The sequence below is a fragment of the Dermochelys coriacea genome, chromosome 16 (genome assembly GCF_009764565.3).
Source record: "Dermochelys coriacea isolate rDerCor1 chromosome 16, rDerCor1.pri.v4, whole genome shotgun sequence".
In the NCBI taxonomy this organism is placed as follows: domain Eukaryota; kingdom Metazoa; phylum Chordata; order Testudines; family Dermochelyidae; genus Dermochelys; species Dermochelys coriacea.
Window position 1 is genome coordinate 17,726,923 of NC_050083.1, and position 24,842 is coordinate 17,751,764.

The 24,842-nt window shown below is 44.4% G+C and overlaps 1 protein-coding gene across 4 annotated transcripts in view; it reads right to left on the reverse strand.

Annotated features, from left to right (window-relative positions):
• Nucleotides 1-6,561, reverse strand: part of BRD3 (bromodomain containing 3) — a 52,607-nt gene extending 46,046 nt beyond the window's left edge. For all 4 annotated transcript variants that reach the window (XM_038375075.2, XM_038375074.2, XM_038375076.2 and 1 more), the window contains exon 1: nucleotides 6,360-6,561. The gene's annotated coding sequence lies outside the window, so the exon portion shown is untranslated. The remainder of the gene's footprint in view (nucleotides 1-6,359) is intronic.
• Between the last annotated feature and the right edge of the window lie 18,281 nt (nucleotides 6,562-24,842).

The following is a 24,842-nucleotide window of genomic DNA, read 5'->3' on the forward strand; positions in this document are numbered from 1 at the left end:
ACTCAATGAAGGGCTACAGAGCCTGGTTGTCTGACTGAGCAAAACAAGCAGCTAGGAAGAGAACCAGTCCTGGCAAGGTAAACAAGGGCACCCAAACTAGATACAAGTGATTCTTTAGTTTGCACCTTATCAATTATGAGACTCTACTAAAAAGTTATGATAAAGAGCAGCATTGGCCAGCTTTATCAAACAGCTTGTTATTACAAACTTCCACAGCAGTATCCAGGAACATTTTTGTTTTTAAATCCTTGCCTTCTAAAATAGGGTCTAGTGGCAGGCAATGTATAAAATCACACAAGGAGTGAGCTTGGTCAGTGTTCTACCTTCATCAATCACGATTTACATAATGATTTACATAAAGAAAGCTGAAACCACAGTAAGATGCAACAGAAACTAACAGCCTGAGATGGGACATTTTGGAGGGACACTTATCACAGAATCATAGAAGATTAGGGTTGGAAGAGACCTCAGGAGGCCATCTCGTCCAACTCCCTGCTCAAAGCAGGACGAACCCCAACTAAATCATCCCAGCCAGGGCTTTGTCAAGCCAGGCCTTAAAAACCTCTAAGGAAGGAGATTCCACCACCTCCTTAGGTAACCCATTCCAGTGCTGCTTCCTCCTCCTAATGAAATAGTGTTTCCTAATATCCAACCTAGACCTCCCCCATTGCAACTTGAGACCATTGCTCCTTGTCCTGTCATCTGCCACCAATGAGAACAGCCTAGATCCATCTTCAGACAGTTGAAGGCTGCTATAAAATCTCCCCTTGCTCTTCTCTTTTGCAGACTAAATAAGCCCAGTTCCCTCAGTCTCTCCTCATAAGTCATGTGCCCCAGCCCCCTAATCATTTTCGTTGCCCTCCGCTGGACTCTCTCTAATTTGCCCACATCCTTTCTGTAGTGGGGGGCCCAAAACTGAACGCAATACTCCAGATGTGGCCTCAGCTGTGCCGAATAGAGGGGAATAATCACTTCCCTCAATCTGCTGGCAACGCTTCTACTAATGCAGCCCAAAATGCCATTAGCCTTCTTGGCTTCAAGGGCACACTGTTGACCCCTATCCAGCTTCTCATCCACTGTAATCCCCAGGTCCTTTTCTGCAGAACTGCCGCTTAGCCAGTTGGTCCCCAGCCTGTAGCAGTGCATGGGATTCTTCCGTCCTAAGTGCAGGACTCTGCACTTGTCCTTGTTGAACCTCATCAGATTTCTTTTAGCTCAATGCTCCAATTTGTTTAGGTCACTCTGGACCCTATTCCTACCCTCCAGCACAGTGATGAGCAACCTGCGTCCCACCGGAGTAATCCGCCAGACTGTTTGTTTACATTTGCATGGCCGCCCGCAGTTCCCACTGGCTGCGGTTCGCCATTTCTGGCCAATGGGAGCTGCGGGATGTAGCACGGGCCTGGCTTCCCGCAGCTCCCATTGGCCAGGAACGGTAAACCACAGCCACTGGGAGCTGCGGGTGGCCGTGCAAATGTAAACAAGATTACCCTGACGGGCTGCAGGTTGCCCACCATCGCTCCAGTGTATCTACCTCTCCCCCAAGCTTAGTGTCATCCGCGAACTTGCTGAGGATGCAAACCATCAGCCCACTGAACACAGTGCCAGACAACGGGTAAGGTGCACCTTGCTAATTCCCAGAACTCTGCTGTTTACAATAGTGTCCTGGGTTATTACTGCAGAAGAATGCAGTACTTTTAAAAACAAAACAAAACATAGGGCTCATGCTAATGACTGGGAGACCACTGGGGATTAATGAATTTTGCAAATAAGCAAAGAGGAGAATAAGTGGTATTAAAGAACAATCAAGGATGCTGAGCTGCAAAATGTTCTTTGTTCATTTATTTAAACAAGTGTAGATTAGTGCGAATGTTTAGTAATTGGTCATTTACCAAAGTAGGTGGAGAGTGATATATTTTGTGAAAGTAACAGGGGTATGTTTACACTACAGTGGCACAGATACAGAATAGCAGTTGTGCTACAATACCACCATAGTGTAGACGCTTCCTATATTGACTGAAGGGGGTTTTCTGTTGAAGTAGTTAATCCACCTCTCCAAGAGGCGGTAGCTAGGTTGATGGAAGACTATTCCACGGACCTAGTTGGGTCTACACTGGGCGTTAGGTCAACCTAACTATGGGACTCATGGCGCAAAATTTTTCACAGTCCTGAGAAACAAGGCTAGGTCGATCTAATTTTTAAGTGTAGACCAGTCCTAAGTCTTTGAAATGTGAGCCCTCTTTCCATCACTCAGCTGTTGCTGAGAAGAGGGGTTAGACTCACAGGCATGGGAACTAGGGGCGCTGCAGCACCCCCAGGTTTTGCACAGGGCCAGTAGCCTGGGTCCCAGCTGCCGGCCCCGCTCCCTAGCTGTTGGCCCTGTGCCTGGGGCCCCACTTTCGGTCCTGCGCCCAGGGCTCTGCTCTTGGGGCACTGGTCCCATGCCCGGGGCCCCACACCCAGCCCCCTGCTCCTGGCTGCTAGCCTCACGGCTGGGGCTCTGCTACTGGCCCTGCACAAGGGGTCCTGGCTGTGGGCCCCGCACCGGGGCTCTGCTCCTGGCTTTGTGCCCACCCCCAGTCTTTGCCCCCTTACCCCTATCCAGGGCCCCCCCTCCCAGAGACACAGCACTGCTCCTGGCCTCAGCTGCGGGGGTGGGACGTGAACAGAGGTAAGGGAGCTGGCTTTCAGGACCCCCACTATTAAAAAGGTTCCAGTGCCACCGGTTAGACTGTTGGGGCATTTGTGCTGCCAGTGAGAACTATCAGGTTTACAGATTCTCGAGTGAAATTCTAAGGCCTAGTCTATATTACAAAGGCTTTGCTGGTCTAGCTATCCACGCTAATGGAGACGCAGCTTAGATCTTTTGCCAGTATAAACTGAATATATACCTGCGGTTGGGATATGGGGGGGGTTACCGACATAGCTATGCTGGTTACAGTTATGATTTTTTGTACACTCTTAACTAGGGTGATCAGATGTCCCGATTTTATAGGGACAGTCCCAATATTTGGGGCTTTGTCTAAGATAGGAGCCTATTACCCCCGACTCCCTGTCCCCATTTTTCACACTTGATATCTAATCACCTTACTCTTAACTGACACAGTTATGCCAGCAAAACTTCGTTGTGTAGACCTGGCCACATTCTGCAATGGGCGTTGGGCCCGGCCCGGCCCTTACAGCACAGGGGCATTTTTAAAAGGTCCGAACAACACAAATGTTAAGCTATATCATTTCACATGTGCATGTATTAAAGCTGCACATGCAAGTGCAATCCTAACCACTCAACACATGCAAATCACATTGGCATCAATGGGTCTGTGCAGGCCAAGGGGCTCTGCTCAGACAGACTAGATCACAGGATCTGGGATCATGGTTTAAGTTTATAAGAAACTCTGTTATTGTCCCCTAGTTTTATGGGATGAGACTTATGTTGGAAACATAATTCTGGGATGCCACTGTGTAATACAAAGTCTCCAGCCCAGGACAAACAGATATTTGCATAAATTTTGGTTTATGTCAGTCTATCCGTTAAGTTTTAGCGGTGCAGGAAAGCATAACTATGGTTTCAAATGGGTTTCATTTTCAGACACTCTCTTACAAAACCAGCTTCACTTAAAAATAAAATGTGAAAGAACACTGTCGCCTACAATATAAACTAAACTCTCAGCACATTAAAAGAAAAAATAATTTTACAATGTCTGAGCTGATGTTTTAAAAAGTGACTGCAGGTAAAAATTTGAAAGTCACCTAAGTCCCATTTCAAAAGACTTAGGAACCTACATCTTATTGGAAGTCAATGGGATTTAGCCCCTAAGTGTCCAAGTCACTTTTGATGATAAGATTTAGACTCCTAAATCATTTAAGCATCTTTGAAAATTTTAACCTGCATGTATAACAAACATTTCTAATAAGGGTCTTTGGTATGAACAGTTGCTACCTATGCATCCAATACTGTATATACAGCATAGCACATAGAATTGTGATCAAGCTTACACTGGATATTGAGTACAATTGTTACACACACACACACCCCTCATTTATTAAGCATGGTCTGAAAGCACCAAATACGTGAATGCCTATTTTAAATTGACTGAGGCAAGGAAAAGAGAAATACAATCTTGGGGCTTATTCTAGTCACACACCAGAGATTGTGAACTAAACCCTTTTATAAAAAGAAGGCATCTAGGCTGGAAGTCATGCTATTCAGCAAAGCCTTGCGGGTGTATTATTTGAAACTCCCTAAAATTCTAAACTAACAAAATATATTAGATGTTGTCTGAAGCAGTCCTGATCTCCTAATTCTATGGTCTTCAGATTAGGAGAGCATTTAGCACATGCAGTGTATTCAACTTTTTTCAAAGTATTACTTGTATAAAAGCAATACAACCCTGTAATTGCTTGTCAATTATTGGTCTGACCTTTTGTTATTTTGCACTTTTAATCCCCCCCCCATGAACCCAAATATTACAGCACATATGGGAGGTGACCCAAGTCCTATCTAACTCCTTGACATATTTCAGGGTGAGCTAAGGACAGTGTTACAGCCTTTGATCTTAATTTCCAGTTTAATTTGGAGATAGCCCCTTAGCATGACTCGCATAACTCTGTGTGCATTAAAAATACTAACTAGTCTGTCAAAAACAGCTCTTCCCCAGCAGGGGACACCAGGTGCGCTTTGTTAATTGTACTTTCCCCTAACTACTATTTAATAATGCAGAGTGGCTTACACTGAAATTTTAAGGTTTGTATTTAAAAAAAAGAGAGAGAGAGCTTTCACGCCCTTTATGAGAGTGTTATTTCTTTTCTAAACTAAAAGGTTGGGCTTGGTTTTTTGCTTTCACTCCTATAGCTATTAATGGAAAAAACATATCCATGTGGCAGAACTGTTACAGGATGGTTAAAAGAAAACTCATGGAAAGGATTATAATACCAAGGGTACTTTCTACACGGTTGTTACATTTCCTAAAGAACCTTGTTCAATTTACTCCGGATTTATATTCTGTAAGACTTCTCCTTTAGGCTAAAACACTCCCACTGTGATGTTTGTAACCCAAACATTGAAGCATAGTGTGAAAGCCTGAAAGTGAAACTGACTAGTCTGGAAACAGTGGTCTCTCTCCATTTTCCAAGTTGGGGCAAAGCGTAAACAAAGAGTATAAATGACAAAGATTGACGTTAGCGTTTTAAACGTTTAACTCCTCTCTTTCCCGTATCTGAGGCACTGTTAGTAGCACAGCGATAGACATTTGGATTTCACACAAAATATTATTTCTAGCCCAGGTTTCTTTTTGCACCGAGATTTACTTCTTAAGATGTGTCACTTTAGGCAACTATCCCTTTGTTTTAATTTATTTGCAGGAGTTTGGTTCAACCCCAAATGTTTACATGCATTTTATACGATTATCGAGACAACCTGCTTCAGACCCTCTCCTACCTTGCACGGTAGTAAACCAGGGCGGGGAAATGGCTGTGAGCAAATCACTCAACATTAGAAGCTTTTCTCCCAGGAACACACTTCGCAGTTTGCTGCCCTTTCTTGGCCAAACCCACAACCCGGGCACCCTCGAGCTCGGTGCACGAACACCAGACAGGAGAGACTAACTCCGTGCCTTGAAAACACTTCCACGGCCCCAACTCCTTCTCTCCGGCTTCTTGCAACTCAAAGCACAGCAAAGGGGACGCGGAGGGAGGGGGGGGAATACTTTGTGCTCCTGTGAAATTGACTAGGGGCTTGTAACTGACTAGCCATTTGCTTGCAGGGGACTGGCAAAGCTGTAAACCCATTTGCTTGGCCTCAGCCACGAACGGACCTATGCTCTTTTATTAATGATTATTTTACATGAAGCCTGAAGCCCTCCTTTTTCCTCGCCCCTAATTTTACCCTTCAAAAGATGGCGGGCAGAAGGAGAGAGAGAGAGAGAGAGGAAAAAAATCCCTTCCGTAAGGAAGATGGACTGCAACCTCCCAGGGCCGCACAAACTCCAGCCTGTGCTTTTTTGGGAGGGAATGCATCGGCAGCTCCCCCAGGGCTCCTTATGGGGCTGCTTTGGGCGCCGGGTGAGAGGAAGGAGGAAGGGAAGAAGAATATAAAGAGAGAGAGAGAAAATCAGCAGCCACACTGTATCCGATCTCCAGCTGGCTTTGTTACATTGTTGCAATGCACAAAGGCTGCAGAACCAAGGGGAGCGTTAAAGGGCTTGCCAAAAAAAAAAAAAACGCATTAGCCTTTCCCAAGTGGGTTTTGCATTCACCCTCTTCCCCCCACCCCAACTCCCCCTCCTCCAGAAAACATGGCCCGGTGCTAGCAATGCAAAACAAAGCATGGAACGAATAAAGGGTAAGATTAAATAGATTACTTTGCCCCGGCAGCTCCAGCAACGTTTGCCTTATAGTCCCTCCAGTTGCTCTTCTTTTTATCCTCAGCAAGGCAGCATAATAGATGCGCTAAAGCTATGGAGAGCTCATGCGCCTAGGCGCAAGGCCATGTGGGAAAGGCAGTTTTTGCACCCAGCATGGGAAAGGACAGCGGTAGTCCTGAGGACTACAAGTCCCAGCATCCCCCGGGCTCCTCCTGTCTGTCTCCCCCCACTCTTCCTCCCTTGGACCAGTGGGCAGAAGAGAGAAACAGTAGGGGGTTATTCCCAGGTCAACGGGTGTGTAGGACGTTTAAACATGGTTCTTCCCCAGGAGAGGCAAGGTCTAGGTTAGTTTGTGGGGGGCTTGCGGCAAAAATCTGCCAAGATCTGTTGGCTGGGGGTCTCCGTAAGGGCAGACATTGCTGGGTGAAAATCCAGGCTTCCCCTCTCCGCCTGGCTTTGCTCCTCTCAGTCTCTAAAGGTACAACGACAAGAGCCCTTAAAAGTGTGACTGGAAATGTGCAGATTCTTTCAGAGCCCTATAGTGCGTTTTTATCTCCTAGAAACATGCGTTCAGTTGTATACCAAGATCATATGAGCTGTATTTTTATACCGTTTTTTGTTTGTTTTTTATGGTTTGCATTGGCTAGAGCACACTCACAGTTCTTATGCAACAAGCAATACAAGTCACAATAAAAACAGTGCAAGCCATAACCAATGCAAGCCATAATAGCAAGGCATGAAATCATCCAAATACAAATCATGTTACAGTTTTGCTGTGGTTGATGCATTTCATAATATATGCATCATACATCAACATTTGCACACCAAAATAAAAAGATGCAATAATCCAACAAATGCAAATAAAAAAAAATAGAGTGTAGATATTAAAAACACACACTCTAAAGAGCATCAGATATGAACACTCCCAAGTCGTAACAAACAGAGCAATTGAATATATGCTGAATTGGATCAACAAATGCAAACATTGGTAAAAAAAAAAATATAAAAACAGACATTATTGTAGCCAAAAATATGATTCAATTTCTTCAGTACAAGATAAAATATAGAGACTGGAAAACAAATGAATCCAGGGGAAACATTTGAATGTCAGTATAAAATAAGTAGTTAAAGGATTTCTCTCTGGATGCCTATGCCAGTGGAGGCTTCCATGCTGCTTGTTATATAAACAGCCAGGCAGAGATGCCAGTTAATAAGTTGGTTTATTATAACCATAGTTGGAGGCACTTTCATTGTAAGGCCCTGTTTTCAGAGGATGCGTTTCTGAAAAATGTGATCTAGGGGACTGAAATTTCTCAGGTCTGTTCTCATCACAATTATGATTTTGTTTTCTTGTGGGAGTGGGGAAAGGAATAGTCAAGGACATTCCATTTAGAGAGTTTTGCAGTTATCTGAAAATGATATAAAATAAACAAAAAGTGTTGTATATGCTTCCCCCCCCCAATAATGTGCTTTTAGTCCTCTCCAAACTTGTCATGGATTTAGTAATCAGAAACACATTGACAGTGTGAACCATTGGACCTCATTTTTGAAGATTTCTTAGAAAACACTGCCACCACAGTATTTGAGGCTGCATCTGCTTGTACAACCAAACCCACATTTATTCCTGTTAATCTGGTAAACACACATGTAGCTACCATTTACATTCCCCTCTTAGGTCCCAAACCTGCAACCACATCTTCTAGCTCAGACCTTGTGGAGTCCCATTGAGATCATGCTAATAAATCTGGTTATAGGCTCTGGGCTTAATAGTCCATGTAGGACAGGGGAATGTTTATACCTTCCTTTGAAGCATCTTAGCCTGACTACTGTCAGAGACAGGATACAGGAAAAAATAGACTTAGTCTAATCCAGTATGGCAATTATGAAAAATATAGGAGACAAAACTATCGTATGCACCCAAATAAAACATTAAAGTAGCACAAGGAAAAAATAATTGCAATTGCTATGCGAGAATAATTGTCACAAATGTAACAATTTGGCCCTCTGAATGTAGGTGTCTTGTAGAATTTACTGTCTTAAGCACAAATATTAACACATTGGTATTATGCTGATTGATAACGACAATAAAGATTTTCTACTTGCCCATATGATAAAAATTTACTTGCAGAGGTTGAGCTGAAGTTTGCAAGGTTGTTCTACATATACTCAACCTTCCTTCTCTTGTAAATATGACCTACAACCAGTCATCCAATTATTAAAAATTACTCAGATTCTACAATGAGGAAGACTTAAAGTTTATGCCTCAAAAACAGGCAATAAAGCAACTGGCCTGATTTTCAGAGATGCCAAGCTCTGTAATTCCCATTGGATTCAATGGAACTTGCAATTCTTAACACTTCTGAAAAGCAGACCCGTAATCAGCATTGCCAACCCTGAGCATTCAAAAATCATGACTTCACCCCTCAAAAAAAGTCACAATATTGGCTTCAAAATAACATTTGGGTTTGTTTTATTTTCCTGCATTTATCTCTGCCCTGGAGAGTGCTTCCATAGGCTACTGGACTGCTACAAAACTCCCTTTATAGCATAGGCCAGCGTGCTCTGTCAATTGCACTGTCCAAATCCAGCACCCCGCTCATCTCAATGAGAAGTTTGCAGAGGAATGCGAACACCCCTTAGAGATGAGTCAGGCTAAGATTTTGTCATGGTTATTTTTCGTAAAAGTCATGGACAGGTCACGGGCAACAAAAATTCACAGAGCCTGTGACCTGTCCGTGACTTTTACTAAAAATAACTGTACAACCTGCGGGGCAAGGACACATGGCTCTGGTTTCAGCCCCCTGGGAAAGCCGTGACGGGGGATGCATGGCACGGCCCAGCTGCAGCCTCCGGTGAAAACCGCGGGGCAGGGACACGTGGCCCCGGCTGCAGCCCCCGTGGCCAAACCCAGCTGAAGCCAAAGAAGTCATGGAGATCCAATACTGCCGTTACCTCCCTGACTAAATTGTAGCCTTAGAGGTGAGCACAATAGATCTGAAAGGTGTGAACTGACCCGTTTGTCTCAATGGGTGTTCTCCTCCCTCTCTCCTAAAGTCTACCCCAGAGATCCTGTTGCGAAATATCAGTTTTCAAAACAATCTCATTATATACAAGGGTCTTAGAGCAATTGGGGTGTTAAAATCAGCTCCCTATAAGGGGCGCGGAAGGGGCTGTATCTGACAAATCTCTTGAAGAAATGACTAAATTTGCTCCAAGAAGTGCTCCCCTGCCCTTGTTGTGGCACACCAGTGTTCAAGATTATCTTTATGCACCTTGATTTTAGAGCATTTTAAAAATTAATATGGGATGCTGTATATTGGGAACCCCTTGATCAAAAGACTCAAAATTGGCATCACAAACTTTACCCCAGCCCACTGGGGTAGACCAGTTTTCAAAACAATCTTCCTATGCTGTGGATTTCTTTGATTATTAAGATCAACTCCTTCTTGGGTGGGACCTTATCTAAAAACCCCTGGACCACAGTCCTCAACTGCAATACTGTAGTTAAAGGGAAACATGGGGAAATGGAGTTTACCCCCTTCTCATTTGGGGAATATGGAGTTTACCACTTCTCTTTTTTACCACTACACTATGGCCTCCCCATGTCACCTAGAACTACCCACATACTCCAACAACAGGCTGTCTGAAAATACTGTGGCTTTCAACAAAGCCTCAAGTCCCACTGCAAAAAAGAAAAGGAGTACTTGTGGCACCTTAGAGACTAACAAATTTATTTGAGCAAAAGCTTTCGTGAGCTACAGTCCCACTGCATGACTTTCACTGTTCCATGCCGCATTGTGGATCCAACTTCCGCCCTGAATCCCCTTCAAATATTGGGTCTCCAAAAGGGCAGAGGGGACCAGACATGAGCTGAGTTCTGTTCTGAGCAGGTGATGTCAGTTGGGGAGGCTCAGAGCCACACTTTGTGCCATGGGGATGTGCAAAGAGGCGTGCAAGAACCAATTTTCCTGTCACATGATTTTTCTAGGGGAAGGGGCTGTATATCCGGAAGCCCTTACTCAAGTGACCTCAGTTGAGCATCTAACCCTCTTAGACCTCCATGGGGATAGCAATTTTTAAAACAATCCAGGCAACCATGTGGATTTTAGAGCACTTAGAAAAATCCTCGGTTAAATTAGTTTTAATCTTTTAACTGAGTTTCAACTATTGTGGTGCTCCTGCCCCTCTTCCCCCACAATGGCCTCACAGGAGCATTGAGAGGATAAATTAATTAATGTTGTGAGCTGCCTGGATAACATAGTGATGAGCACAACAGAGAAGTCTTATAAATAAAATAACATGAAACCCTTTCCTGGGCAGTGGGGATACCACATGGGCTTATTGGTGGGTGCATGGCGTTCGGAGCCTGGGCTTTCTGTGTCCTAACCCCACCAGTGACTTGCTATGTATCCTTGGCAAGTCATCTAACCTCTTGGCATCTCCGTTTATAAAAGGGGACAAAAGCACTGATGCGTCATCCAGAAAAGCAACAGGTCTTCAACTGTACCTGATGCATCCTCACTAACTAGCACCAGGTGTAATTCAGGACAGAATTCATCCCAGAATAATATTCCTCGCATCTAGCCAAGCGTGCAATGCTATATAGGAGGGACACTACCTGCTGGGCCCGAAGGCCTACCTGCTTTTATCCTGAAGCATCATACAAGGCAATCACTCACCTACCTCCACTCTTGGTCTCTTGTGTCTGATGCTGCATCCACTCAGGGTGGAGAAAAGAAAACATTTGCTCAGAATACCGCAAAGTCTTGTCTACACAAAAAAATCGTATTAAATTGTTTTAGTTTTATTAAATGGGCACAATCCTTGCATGTGGGCATTCTGCTTTGGTATAAGAGCACCTTAGATCATTTTGGCTTATGTCAATAAAGTCTAGATCCCCAAAGGTATAGAGATAGCTAACTCAAATCAGTGGGCGTTGGGCATCTAAATACTTTCGAGGATCTAGGCCTAAAGAATCATCTACCTCACTATAAGGTACTCTTAACCCAAAGTCAGAGGGTTCGTGAAGAGAGGTGTAACCCTCCAATTAAACTAGTTTCTAAACTGATTCAATTAATTCAGTGCAATTTTCTAATATAGACAAGACCCTAAAAATCTGCCCACTCTTGGGAGCCATAGCTCCAGTTTTCCCATGGTGTACTAGAAGGAGGCAAAAGAAACAAAACATTCAACAGCTTTTTGTTTTCCTTTAGGGAGCTCAGGCCTTCAGCCATTCTACCTTCAACAAAAGCCCTCTGATTAGCCTCTGTGGTCCCTTTTAGTCACACCCCCAGTTACCCAATTAGTACCTCGTTAAGCGTTAAGCGCACACCTGCAGTTTATTTACTCCTCCACACTGCACAGTTGCTTTTAACCCCTTATCACCAGACTGCTTAACACACACCCCATGACAGATTGGTGGCATTAGAAAGGGGACTCTGTCTGTCTGTGCAAAATGGGTGCCCTTCCCAGGGCTGGTCTGCGCTCTGTTTTTGCACCAATTCAACTAAATCTGTAGAAAATCCCATTTAACCTCATCCATGCAAAAATGGTGCTCAGAGACCATTGCTGTTAAGCCCCAGGAACAATGGGAGTCAGGTACCCAAATGCCTTTGAGGAGCTGGACCTCAGAACCTTGCAGGATTGGGTCCTGTCTGATTTTTATAATCAGGAGAGGCAGTGTTTCCTAGAGGTTAGCACCAGGCTGGGAGCCAGGACATCTGGGTTTTATTTTGCCCTAGCTACTGACTGTCAGCAAGTTTCTTTACCTTTCTGTGCTTCATTTTCCCCCTCAAGAAAATGGGCAGAATTTCACTCCTCTACCTCAGAGCGGCGTTGTGAACTTTCACGAGTGTTTGTAGAATCCTATGAGATTGAGGCACTGCACTGGTTGAAATATTACAGCTATGACACATTCCTTCCTTGACAGCTTGGTACTAGCTTTGAAATGATATAGATGCCCACTTTCCTTATATGCCCACATATAGCTAAGCACAGGAGAGTCTGCAGCCATGACTCCTCCAGCTCTGCAAACTCAAGGCTGGCAGTCACAGCCCTGCTACTTTGTCATCCACCAGCAGCCATGGGCCTCGGGGGACCTCATGCATCCAGGTACACAAAAAGCAGCTCCCGTTACAGGGCTGCAAGCTTTGCCCAGGATTTAATGGCACAGTGCTAATGTGGAACTTATTCAGCAAAAGCTGAGTATGGGGGGAGGGGAGGGGAAGAGTGCCCAGTTAAATACTGTGTTGTAGGTGAGTCAGAGAAGTAATTGGAGTAGGAATTCATAGGCAGGGAGCCGTGGTATTGGAGTCAGGGCATAAGCGCTTATTATTGCAGCCCCGAGTAGTCCTTACTCACGTGAGTGCTCCTGCCGGAGTCAATGGGACTACTCAGCGAAGTAAGGGTTACTTTCCTGAGTAAGGGTGACACATCGGGTTCAGGGTTTGGAAAGGAATAATTATAGTTTGCACTTCTATATTGCCTTTCATCTGAGGATTTCGGAGCACTTCAAAAATCATCCAAACACCCTCCTGAGAGTGGGTAAATATTATCACCCCCTTTCAGTGCTGGAGAAGCTGTGGCACAGTGAGGTGAATAGACCACAGCCTGTCCCCCTTGCTCTAATCACTGGATGATAATGCTACCCCCAGAAAAATACACTATTGAGTGCACACTAATGTCTGTCAGCGCCTGCATGGCCTTTATCCTTCCACCGCAGCATTCGCTGCCAAGCCGTTGTTCTCCAGATGGAAAAGGGAAAACAGAGCCTTCACCCAAGGGACTCTGAATGCCAAACTGTGTATGGGCCCTAGAACAGGTGCGCTGCCATGCTGACAAATGAGACAGTAAGGAAGAATGTGAACTATCCAAGAGCCAAAGGATGTATCACAAACTGACCATGTTGTTTTTAATCTGTGTTTTGTAACTAACTCATGCAGGGGCGGCAGGTGAACCCCCCACTTTGGGAAGGCTAACCTGCCAGCCTGTACCTTCTGCCTGCAGCCCCCCCCCCCCCGAGCTGCTGGAGGAGCCCTGGCCCACCTGTCCCAGACACCCCGAGCCACCAGCCGTCCTGTCCCAGCTGCATCAGCCAGCTCGAGCACCAGGCCACTGGCCGGCCCCACCGCCAGGCCAAACCGCTGGCCAAACCCCTGGGCTGGCCAGACCCCTGGATTGAACCGCTGGCCCAAGCTCCAGATCAAGCTGCTGGCCCAATCCCTGGGCCGAACTGCTGGCCTGAGCCACCCAGGGTGGCCCTGGCCGCTGGCAGGCCCGAGCTCCAGGACGCCGCTGAAGCTGTGCCCCCACTGGCTTCAGGGGAGAGGGGGAGGGAGGTGGGGCCTTGGGGCGCAACATGAGCAGGGCCACGGCCTTGGTTAGGAGAGGCTTAGCCTGCCCTGGCCTTTGATACCTGCTGCCCATGAATCCATGTCCATCTGAGCACATGGGATATTGTGGAGACAGAGGAAGGATAGAAGTCAGATCCTCCTACTCTCAATGCACCAGGCCCTCATCATTTGAGCTAAAGGTTACTCTCCACTAGCTGTAAGCAGTACAGGGCCTGTGACACACAGCCCTAGCAGTTCTAATTCCATTCAGTAGAGAGCAGTGGTGTGAGGGGCACCTGGGGCGGGGGAGTGCTGTTCTAACTGACATCAGAGACCATGGCAGCCCCAAATGGCTTCAGAACATGGGACACAAAGGTGGCTTAAAGACGCCTTAAGGTCAAAGACAGGAACCACAGATCATTCAGCCAGTTAAACAAGTGTATGGGAGAAGCAGCAGGAGAGACTGAACAGAAAAGAATGCTGACAGAAAGAAGATATACTTACACATGAGTCTGCGGCAGCTCCCTACATTAGGCCCAGGGGCAGGGATTTACTTTGCTTTGATCTAGCTGTATTGAAAAGCACAGTAAATATCCACTGTTGGGTAGAGTTCCAGTTGTTTTCAGGGGGGGACAATCCTGAATACAAGCGATCAGAGGAGAAGGCAGCAGAGAGGGTGAAAAGAGGGGCAGTGCTGCGGGCTCATGGAAAAGGCACTGGGCTGGGAGTCAGGAGACTGGGATTTCATTTGCAGCTGAGGCTTGAACTAGATGCGTGACCTTGGGCAAGTGACTTTCCCTCTATTTCCCCTCCCACCCTTCGTCTGTCTTGCCAGCGTAGACTGCGAGGGGCTCTCTCTATCTGTCTTAGGTACGTCTATGGTCCCATTACCATAGGATCTGAGCACCCCTTCAGGGTGGGCATTTTTCCTCACAATGTTCCCGTGAGGTAACGCAGCATGTGGGGAACTTCTACACAGCAGCAGCCCCCACGGCAGTGAGTCTCTGAGACCAGATCGACAGGTTAAAAATAGCTTTGTAGACAGCAATTTTAAGATGTGGCTTGGGCCCACCCCCCTCCTGGGGCTTCAGAACTCAAGCTCTGGCCTGAGCCAAAACATCGACACAGTTGCTTTCAGTGCAGTCAACATTGCTGGTGCTAGCCCATTGGGAACCCCCTAAACAGGAATATTTTGGGGGGCCCCCAACACAACACATGCTAATAATTAATAGGGCACCCCTTTGAGCTGCTCGGGGCCTTAAGTAATTGCTGTTTGCTTATGCCTAGAGCTGGCTCTGGGTAGCGCAAGCCTGAGTCTCTTGACCTGAGCTCGGAGGCTCGCTGCCGCGGGCTTGGTAGATGTACCCTGAGTGACTTTGCACAAGGTCCCATAGGAAGTCTGTCGTGGAGCAGAGAATTGGCTCTGGGTCTTGCCTACACATACAAGTTGTACTGCTTTAGTTATACCTGGCTAGTGAAAGCTATACAACCCCCTGAGTGTGGATGCAGTTACACGTCTGCTTGTATAGATACAGCTGTTTGTATGGGCAGGAGAATAAACTATACCAGCAGGAGGCACCTTTATACCAGTACACCAAACAAGGGGTGGTACCAAAACTAATTCACACCATGAACTGATACAACTTTCAAAGGTAGACCAGGTGCCTGTGTTTGTACAGCACCAGGCACAATGGAGTCCTGGTCTGAGTTGGGGCATCTAGAGGCCTAGGTGATTCCAATAATAAATCATAAAGAAGGAAAAGGGGCAGTGCTTGAAAAGAAGGAGGGGAAGAAATGAATTCTGCCTGTTTACCTTCTCTTAGGCTTTGGGAAGGGAACTTTTCCAAAATTTTCCCTTGTTTGTTACTTACCTGCATGCTTCACATAGCTGTGGCCAGGGATGTGGCTGTACTAGACAACGTATATGGAAAAGGGAACATTTGATAGTCATGCAGGCGATTGCTCACCCTGGAAGAGTTTATTTAGAAAGCAGGCATTTAGGAGGAAGGTGCAGCCAGGACAATTAAAAGGATTCTTTATTTAAGAAAATTCACAGAAATGCCACCGCTCCCTTATCTCACCGACTTGTCTTTCTCCTGCTTACCTAGGCAAAATCTTCTCCTACTCTCCCTCTGGTATGCTCTTCTTGTGTGTATTGCATTCAGTCACCCTACTCTGTTCAATGAGCACTACATACCATGTTATATATATTAGATACCATATGAAGACTCGATCTTGCTAACACTCACTGCTGGGCCTGAAGTGCTATTCTGCAAGGCACTGAGCACCCTGTCCTGATCCAGTCAATCACTTCACTTTAAATTAATTACATTACTCATAAACTTAAAGTTAAGCACATGTTTTGCTGGATCAGGACCAGAGCACTCAGCACTTTGCAGGATCAAGCCCTCTAGTTCCTACTCTTGCTAATAAATATTTTCAGGATCTGGCCCTACGGTTGCCCATAACAACTAAGGGGCAAGATGTTGCTTTGTTGGTGTTGGTTTTTTTGCAGCATGACTTGATTTGATTAGATTAAATAATTTGAATTAGATTTGATTAAAATGCTGTGATTATTTTCTTTGAGAGGGAGTGGGATTATCAAATCTGATGCTTGGATACTTAGTGTTCAAGGATCGTGGTTTGAAATTTTGTTTCTGAGTAAGTAATTATTTTTTTTTAATGGAAAATATACTTTTGTATTGGAGCATCATTAATGTTCCTGTTCCCTGATACATTCTGTTTCTTGTTTAGGTTGTAAAATAGAAAATTTCATGTGGCGACTAAAACCTCAGCCCTGCAATGACCTGTGTGTGTGTACAGGGCTCCATCTGGCAGGATTGTGGCCTAAAACACTGCTCTAGATCTGTCTAACATCCTAGCGGAGGGGCAGACAATGTGTAGGCATTGAGTAATATTTCTTTAAATAGTTTGGAAGCCCACTAGCGTGCTTCCCTGCTTTCTCTTGTAGAAGCCACAAGAATCTAGCAGAGCCGCAGTATAGATGTATAGCTGGGCCTCGTACCTTTATATATAGGTAGTAAAATGGGGTTATTTGGAACCCAACTGCCTCCATGTGGTTTCCTCATATTCTGCATGTTATGTAGAGAGCAAAGACACACTTAGAACTAGCATAATAATATGCACAGATTCAAGTCCAGGGATTTACATACAGGCTGAGCAAACAGCATGCGATGGTTGGGGTGTGTGTTGTTAGCCAGGCCAGATTAACCCTAATTAGACAAACCTCTCAGGGGATGCCAATATATTTTTATCATCATCAAGCCCTTTAACAAATATTAGAGATTGGGACAGGGAGACTTTAAGCTAATAAATAACACAGCATTAGTATACAGCTTTCCATTTTCTAATAATAATAAACCCTAGCTCATATGTGCGCTTTACACACAGGCACTACTTAATTGTGACAGTTTATGCTAGTGGAGGATCTCGCCCCTTGGTTTTCAGAAGTGCTGAGAACCTGTTGCTCCAGTAGAAGTGACTGGGAGATGCGAATTCTCCTGACTGCTGACCACCCGAATAAGACCATGTGTGATTCAAGCTGGATACCTCAAAAGGGATGCACCTGAAATCAGTGGCCTCTTTTCAAAATTTGGTTGTGACTTGCCTGAGCCCAGGGTCAGAGCTGAAATCAGAACTCAGAGTTTGCTTGATCCTTGTCTGGTGTTGGGACCACACTGTTTTTATGAAAATATGCATGGCTCCATAATGAATCTTTACTGATGGGTGGATCTGTGTGTGTGATCTATTATTATCCTCTTCTGAAGGAAGGTATTTAATTGTCATTCAGAGGTTCATAGATCCCAAAGCAAGAAGGGACCATTGTGATCACCTAGTCTGACCTCTATAATACAGGCCAGAGAACTTTCCCTAATTAATTCCTAGGGCAGATCATTTAGAAAAACAACCACTCTTGATTTTAAAATGGATAGTGATGGACAATCAACCATGACCCTTGGTAAATTGTTCCAGCTGTTAATTACTCACTGTTAAAAATGTACGCCTTATATCAAGTCTCAATTTGTCTAGCTTTAACTTCCGGCCATTGGATTGCATCACACCTTTCTCTGCTAGATTGAAGAGCCCATTATCAAATATTTGTTCCCCACATAGGTACTTGTAAACTTTGATCAAGTCACCCCTTAGCCTTCTCTTTGTTAAGATAATTAGATCATTGAGTCTATCACTATAAAGCAGGTTTCCTAATTCCTTACTCCTTCTCATGGCTCTTCACTGAACCTTCTCCAATTTGTCAACATACTTCCTGAGTTGTGGACATGAGAACTGGATATATTATTCCAGCAGTGGTTGTACCTGTGCCAAATATACAGATAAAATAAGCTCTCTACCCCTAACTTATCAAGATCAGGCCCTTTCTGACCCTCTGGTTACTGTCTGTGGGAACCTGTTCATGCAGTATGGGGGAAGCTCACACCAAATATGCTCACTTTACTAATGGTAACATTTCGTCACTTGCAATGAGCAAGCAGGGTTTGGATATAAATTCATATATTGGGGAAAAAATAATCTGCCTGGAAACCTTTCAGTGTTTGTTTTTAAATTCAGGAGAGAGCGTATGAACATGATGTAGCTGTGGTTTGGAAAAAAAACAGAGTGGCATTGTCAGCAATCACAGAGAATTTGCAATCTGCTATGGATCAGATGCTCTTTAAAAACACAGAGGATGTTGGTGGGTCTACTATGCCTAATCTTAATCCTGAGTAAATGCATCCATTTTCTTGAATAGTACATAACTTCTTGTTTGCCATTTGACCTGGTACATGGTTTTTCTTGTCTGCAGTATTAATGTCTCAGACTAATAAAAATACTACTTAAGGCCCCAATCCTGCAAACTCTTATGCACATGCTTAACTTTGGAACTGAGAAAGTCCCTTACTACTCACTGTTGTGAATGTAAGCATGTGAGTAAGTATTTACAAGACTGGGGCCTAAGGACTTGATCTAATGCCTATCAAAACTTAATGGTAATCTTTCCAGGAATTTCAGTTTGTTTTGGATCCGACTTTGAGGGCTTGATCCTGCTGTTATTGAAATCTGTGACAAAATTCTCATTCACTTAAAGGGGAACAGCATTGGGACCTCAGGCTTCAGCAAGGTACTTATTTGTTTATTTAGGTTTTAAATATTTTTAAAATGATGAAACCTATCCAAGGCTATGGATACGCCAGCACTGCAGTTGTCTGGGAAACCAGATTTTAGTTATGCAAAAATTTGAGTTTTCACAAATTTTCATCCCGAATTGAGATGACAAACCAAAAACTTCAAAATTTTCAGAGAACTGAAATCCCACAATGCTTTGTTTTGGAAATGCTGAAATATGGCGTTTTCACAACAAAATTTCTCCCCAGGATCTCGATCTGCCTGTCAGCCAGGCTACAAGTGGAGCAGATCACTCTGGATGATTTAGCAGCTACTGACTAGAATTAACAAGATTCTTACCATTTTGGTCAGCTATTCAGTGCTGGGCAGCTGTGAAACTGACAAGAATTATGTCAGTTTCAGTCAGCCCCTGACAGGGTCCCCAACCCTGTTGGGCTGCCAGAGACCAAGGAAGGCTAGAAACCCCAAAAGCCCTGGGTTCTCAGTAGCCCACCACGTGGGCTGAAGGGGATCCAGGAAGCCCTGTGAGTGCTGGTTCCTAAGCTTCAAGGATCCCAGTTCAGCAGGCTGCCAAGGAGCCAGGCAGATGATGGGGCAGGAAACAAGACAGGTTTCCACTGAAGTTTCAGGGGAAGGGGCGAGGGGGGGAAGTTCCATCAGAAGTTTGCTTTGAGAAAAAGCCCTCCCAGAGAATCCCAGAGATACCCCCTTTCTTTTATAAGAGGGGAATCTAGCTCAGGTTGTGGTAGTGTGGCCTGGAGAGAAAAGTGATTCCCTCAGGTGGTTGGGATTCCAGGCTATTTGGGCTCTACAGGTAGGGTCCTACCAAATTCACAGCCATGAAAAACACATCACCACAGACCATGAAATCTGCTTTCCCTTATGAAATCTGGCTATTGTAAGGGAGACCAGATTTCACAGAGTGGGGTAGCTGGAGAGGGGCAACTGCTGGCCAGGAGCAGTGCAGAAGTTCAGGTGGTCTGGTCTGGTCTTCTGTGCTGCCTTCAAAGCTGGGTGCCCAGCCAGCAGCTGGCCCTCCGGCTGCCCAGCTCTGAAGGCAGCAGTACAGAAATGCAGGTGGCAATACCATGAGCCCCCTACAATAGCCTTGCAACTCCCCTCCCCCACAACTCATTTTTAGTCAGGACCCCCCACACTTACAATACTGTGAAATTTCAGATTTAAATATCTGAAACCATGAAATTTATGATTTTTTTTAAATTCTATGACCAAGAAATTGACCAAAATAGACTGTGAATTTGGTAGGGCCCTATTATAGATCATAACTATCACCTTACATTCTACCTGCAGGCCAATGGGCAGCTGGTAAAGATCACAGATTGATGCTTTCAGCAAGATGCCCCACTCCACACCAGCTTCTGTCCCCAAATGTAGGGGCCTAACTTGATGCATCTGAGCAATCTCATCAAACTCTCCAGTACTTAAAATGGGGCATGTGCTTAACTGGGGCCTATTATAATTAAAAATAGCTTTGCTTTATTTAAAAAAGTTAATTACATTTATTTATTTTTTTTACCCAGCTCCCAGGGCAGGGGGAAATGCAGTGTTGTTGAGATGCTTGATTACTGTTTGTTAAACCCTTTGAGATCTTTAGGTACTAGCAAAAGAGTAATAAAAATTAAGAGAACCCTGGAAGTGGTTGGGGAAATCTCCAAAATAAGGGAGAGGTGGGGTGCAGTACATGTGAATTATAATCTTCACCAAGAAAAGCAAATTACATTGTTCCTACCAAAAAGTAATTGACCTGCTTTCAAAATGGTGAACTTAGTCTATTTAAACAAACAAACCAACCAACCAACCTTAAGTTACAAAAAAGGGGAACTGAACTGGGTGTGTCTCTTAATGCTGTCCCTGGGGATTGTGCAGCTTTTCCAACTCTGTTTCCTATCTTCTACTTTTTCCCCTCCTCCAGGTTTGCTTTATAAGGTTTAATTCTTTAAATTCCTGCTCCACATTTCCTAAACAGGCAGTAAAATTTTCCTTGAATCCCCCCAACACCAGAGATTTTTCCATTCCCCAACTGCCATAAGAACTTTTGGATCTCAAAGATCTTTGTTAAAGGACCAGCACTTGACACGCTTTTCTTGTTTTTATTCTCTGTTAAACAAAAGCAGCTTGTTGCGATTTCTGTGTAGCCTTTGCTCTCAGTTCGGGAAGGCACTTAACAACATGCTTAAAGTTAAGCATCTGCTTAAGTGCTTTCCTAAATTTGGGCCTTTGTGTGGCTACTCTGAGACCCTGTAAAATGTTATGGAGCTTTCATGGAGCATAACTGGGATACATTCTATTTGCTGAATCCAGCCCCTGTGTTGTAACCTTTTCATCGGCTCTCCTGTGCAGGGTCAGAACAGAGTTTTTATTATGCTTTCAGCAGTGCCACTTGGGGTGCATATGGCAGTTTAAGAGCTTCTTTGATTGGGTTTTGTTTAGACTGTGCAAGACAAAGCTGTCTTCTTAAAAAATATTGGTACAGCTGCATTCACGCTGATAGACAATAGTTTTCCTGAGAGCCACTGAAGTATCAAGGCAAGCATATCAAGCCGAGGCCCTTGTATATACATAGATGTCAGTCATCACTGGGGATTGAATCCGATACCTCTAGCACCAAAAGCACAGATCTCTAATCACTGGAACTCAAGAAGAGATCATGCCGCCATTGTAGGTAATTACTAGAGAGAGACATGGTTATATGTATTAGGCGGTTGTATTACACAATCACCGCACTGAAGTAAAAGATAAAGAGATACGGATGAGAAAGCTTATGCTCAAATAAATTTGTTAGTCTCTAAGGTGCCACAAGTCCTCCTTTTCTTTTTGCAAATACAGACTAACACGGCTGCTACTCTGAAAGATGAGAAAGTGACTATACTGAACATTTGCATGTGGTATAGGCATTGGGAATTCTAACTTTCTATTTTCTCGGTATAGGTTGTTAATTTACTGTTGGTGAAATGAGCCATATTGTCTGCTGTGGTGATTCGAGTCCTCTATCTACCCACAAAACAGATATAGCAGGGCCCATGGCAATGCAAACTTCACATATGCTGCTCCACCAACTCACCTCAATGCTGGTTCATGGAGACCTGTCTGCATGGTTCTGGACTTGTATGCTGAGGGGTGAATAAGAGTAGCTGTGATAGTGTGTGGCGCGGGGCGGGAAGGGTGGGGGTTTTGTGGATACTTGCGTGTAAGGAAGTGGATTAAGACCATCAATTCATTTCATACAGGTGACTGAACCGTCATCACAGGCTGTGTCTCCATTGCAATTCCCCACTATTGCACTAGGACTAATGCAGCTACCCAGTGCTGGCAGCAGCATCGACCGGTTGTGAGCATTTTCACTGTTAGGTCATCTAACCCTGGTCCAAGTAGACCAAAGGATAACAGCTTTCAGTCACTAAAGCATATAGGCTGGATTTGAACCAGCAAGGCTGAATTAAAAGGCTAGATATCCTATTATCAATGTTCTGAGTAGTCCAGTCACTCGCTTTCTTTTAGTGAGGATTTTCTTATCAATAGGGAAAGTGCTAGTGTAGCAACCCAAATGGGGCATTAGCTAGATCATAAGGATTTGCAATTAGGGGAGTCCTTTAACACCAGCTGTTTACTCATCCTGAAAGTCAATATTGGAAAGCACTCCACTGGGGCCCCAAAATGAAACCAGTCCCTTGATTGCATTCCGGTATGTCACACCTTAATTATTTTTTCAAAATCTGAGGGTTTTTTGTTAACACAGATACATTTACATCTCTTCTGGTTTGTTGAAGCAGTATGTCAGGCAGCACTTGCCACAGTAATGTCTGTCAAAGTGGCTGGCCATGAAGACTCCAGCCCCACATTCCTCAGAGGGGCACTCTCGGCACAGGCGACCCATGTTATCATTCTAATTTCTGATCATATATGCTCATTTTACAAAGCAAACAACGACTTATTTGTTGCAAGCTCTACAAACTCAGCCTGGCCTCTGAAAATCAAGCTTTTTTTTTTTTTTTTAAATGAATTGTCAGTAATAAAGATTCTGCAGGATGAACTGTGCCCTCAGCAACATCTGCGCAAATCCATAGTCTCCAAATTATGTTCTCAGTGGCACTGGGCATTGCACAAATGTCCCCAAAGGAATAGCTTGGAAACGAGGGTCTTACACAAGCAGGTGTTGCTGATGGCCCGACTATGAGACTGTGGGGTTGCACGTGAGTTACTGAAAACATAATTCATCCTGGAGAATCTGCATTACTGGCAATAATTAGGACCTCACCAAATTCATGGCTGTGAAAAATGCATCACAGACTGTGAAATCTGGCCTCCCTCATGAAATCTGGCTATTGCGCGGGGGGGCGAGGGCTGCGGTTCTGCATTGCCTTCGGTGCTGGGCGGCCAAAGAGCATCCGCTGCTGTCTGGCCGCCCAGCTCTGAAGGCAGCAGCGCAAAAGTAAGGGTGCCTTGGTATGGGGTTGGGGGGGATGTGTGTCACTTTTTGGGGAGGGCATTGTCACAGCCTGAAATATATTTTCAAAGGGGGTCCCAGCAAAAAAAAGTTTGAAAACCCTTGCTTTAGCAAAAAGAAAAGGAGTACTTGTGTCACCTTAGAGACTAACAAATTTATTAGAGCATAAGCTTTCGTGAGCTACAGCTCACTTCATCGGATGCTGTAGCTCACGAAAGCTTATGCTCTAATAAATTTGTTAGTCTCTAAGGTGACACAAGTACTCCTTTTCTTTTTGCGAATACAGACTAACACGGCTGCTACTCTGAAACTTGATTTAGCAGACTCCCTTACCCAGGGTGACTTACAAACCTAACAGTAGTTCAATACAATACTTATATATACTGTATGAACATATCTGCAAAATTTGCTATTTATGCCATGACCAACCCTTGAAAAATGTGTGATTTCTCTGTGATTTAAGTAGACCACTAGCAATAATGTATAACAGTGATACTATGACCTCAGTGATTCAGGAGACAAATTGGCAATCATTACTTAAAAGAGCCACAGTAGTGTGAATTTATGTATATTATTCCCACAGCAAAATGACTGAACAGGTATCTTACAATTGGTTAATAACATAGTAAAAACATCCTCATTGGTTAATAATGTAGATTTGGTTAATAATTAAATCACACAGTGTTTTAATATCATGAGCTTCAGGAAACACATTAAAGAGCCAGTTGTGGCTCCCGACCCTAAGTCTTAGTATGATTTGAGAGAACACCGCTTGAGTCTCAGATGCCAGAGTGAGTTTGCAAGGCTGGATGCTAAGTCACTTTTTCGTTTGCAAATGGAGTACATTTGATCTGGAATCAGTAAGACATAATAACCATGGGACCTGGCCAAATTTTTTAAAAAGGAGTTTTAAAGCAGCGCTGCAGTTTTGGGCCTGGGTTTCCTAATATGAGCCAGGTGTGTTGACTGCTTGCAGAACTGGGGCCCATGTACACTGGACCCTCGCTAGAACGCAGAATTTGGGATCTATGCCAAGTACCGTGTTAAAATGAAATTATATTTTTGTGACCAAAATTTCAGTACAGGTATATGTAGTTGTGTATTTGCTGGTTATTGCAGGCTAACGATAGCATCAAAATTCAGAACTGTTGCGAAAAACGAGTCTACCATATACCGTACCCACTACAGGTGTCATTGGAAATGGCGTTTTGAAATGGAAGTGATTTTAATGAATTTGGTTAAATGTTTTGTGCGCTTTGTTTTAATTGTCCGTTTTCAGGCGCCATGAACTTCTGTCTTCGTGTATGGAATGCCATAGAGAAACTTCTGTCTTCACGTATTTCGGCGACGCAACTACGCAAATGCATGGCGATGATGGTAGAACAAAAAACTCGTACAGACCGGGGAGAGTTCTGCCCGGGCGAGAATCTTATAATGAACACCAGGGTCACTTAAACCTCAGAAAAATTGTCCTGTACTTAAATTTGGGATCCGTGGCCGCGAGCGCGTTATGCAGACGCGCGTTCTAGGGAGGGTCCGGTG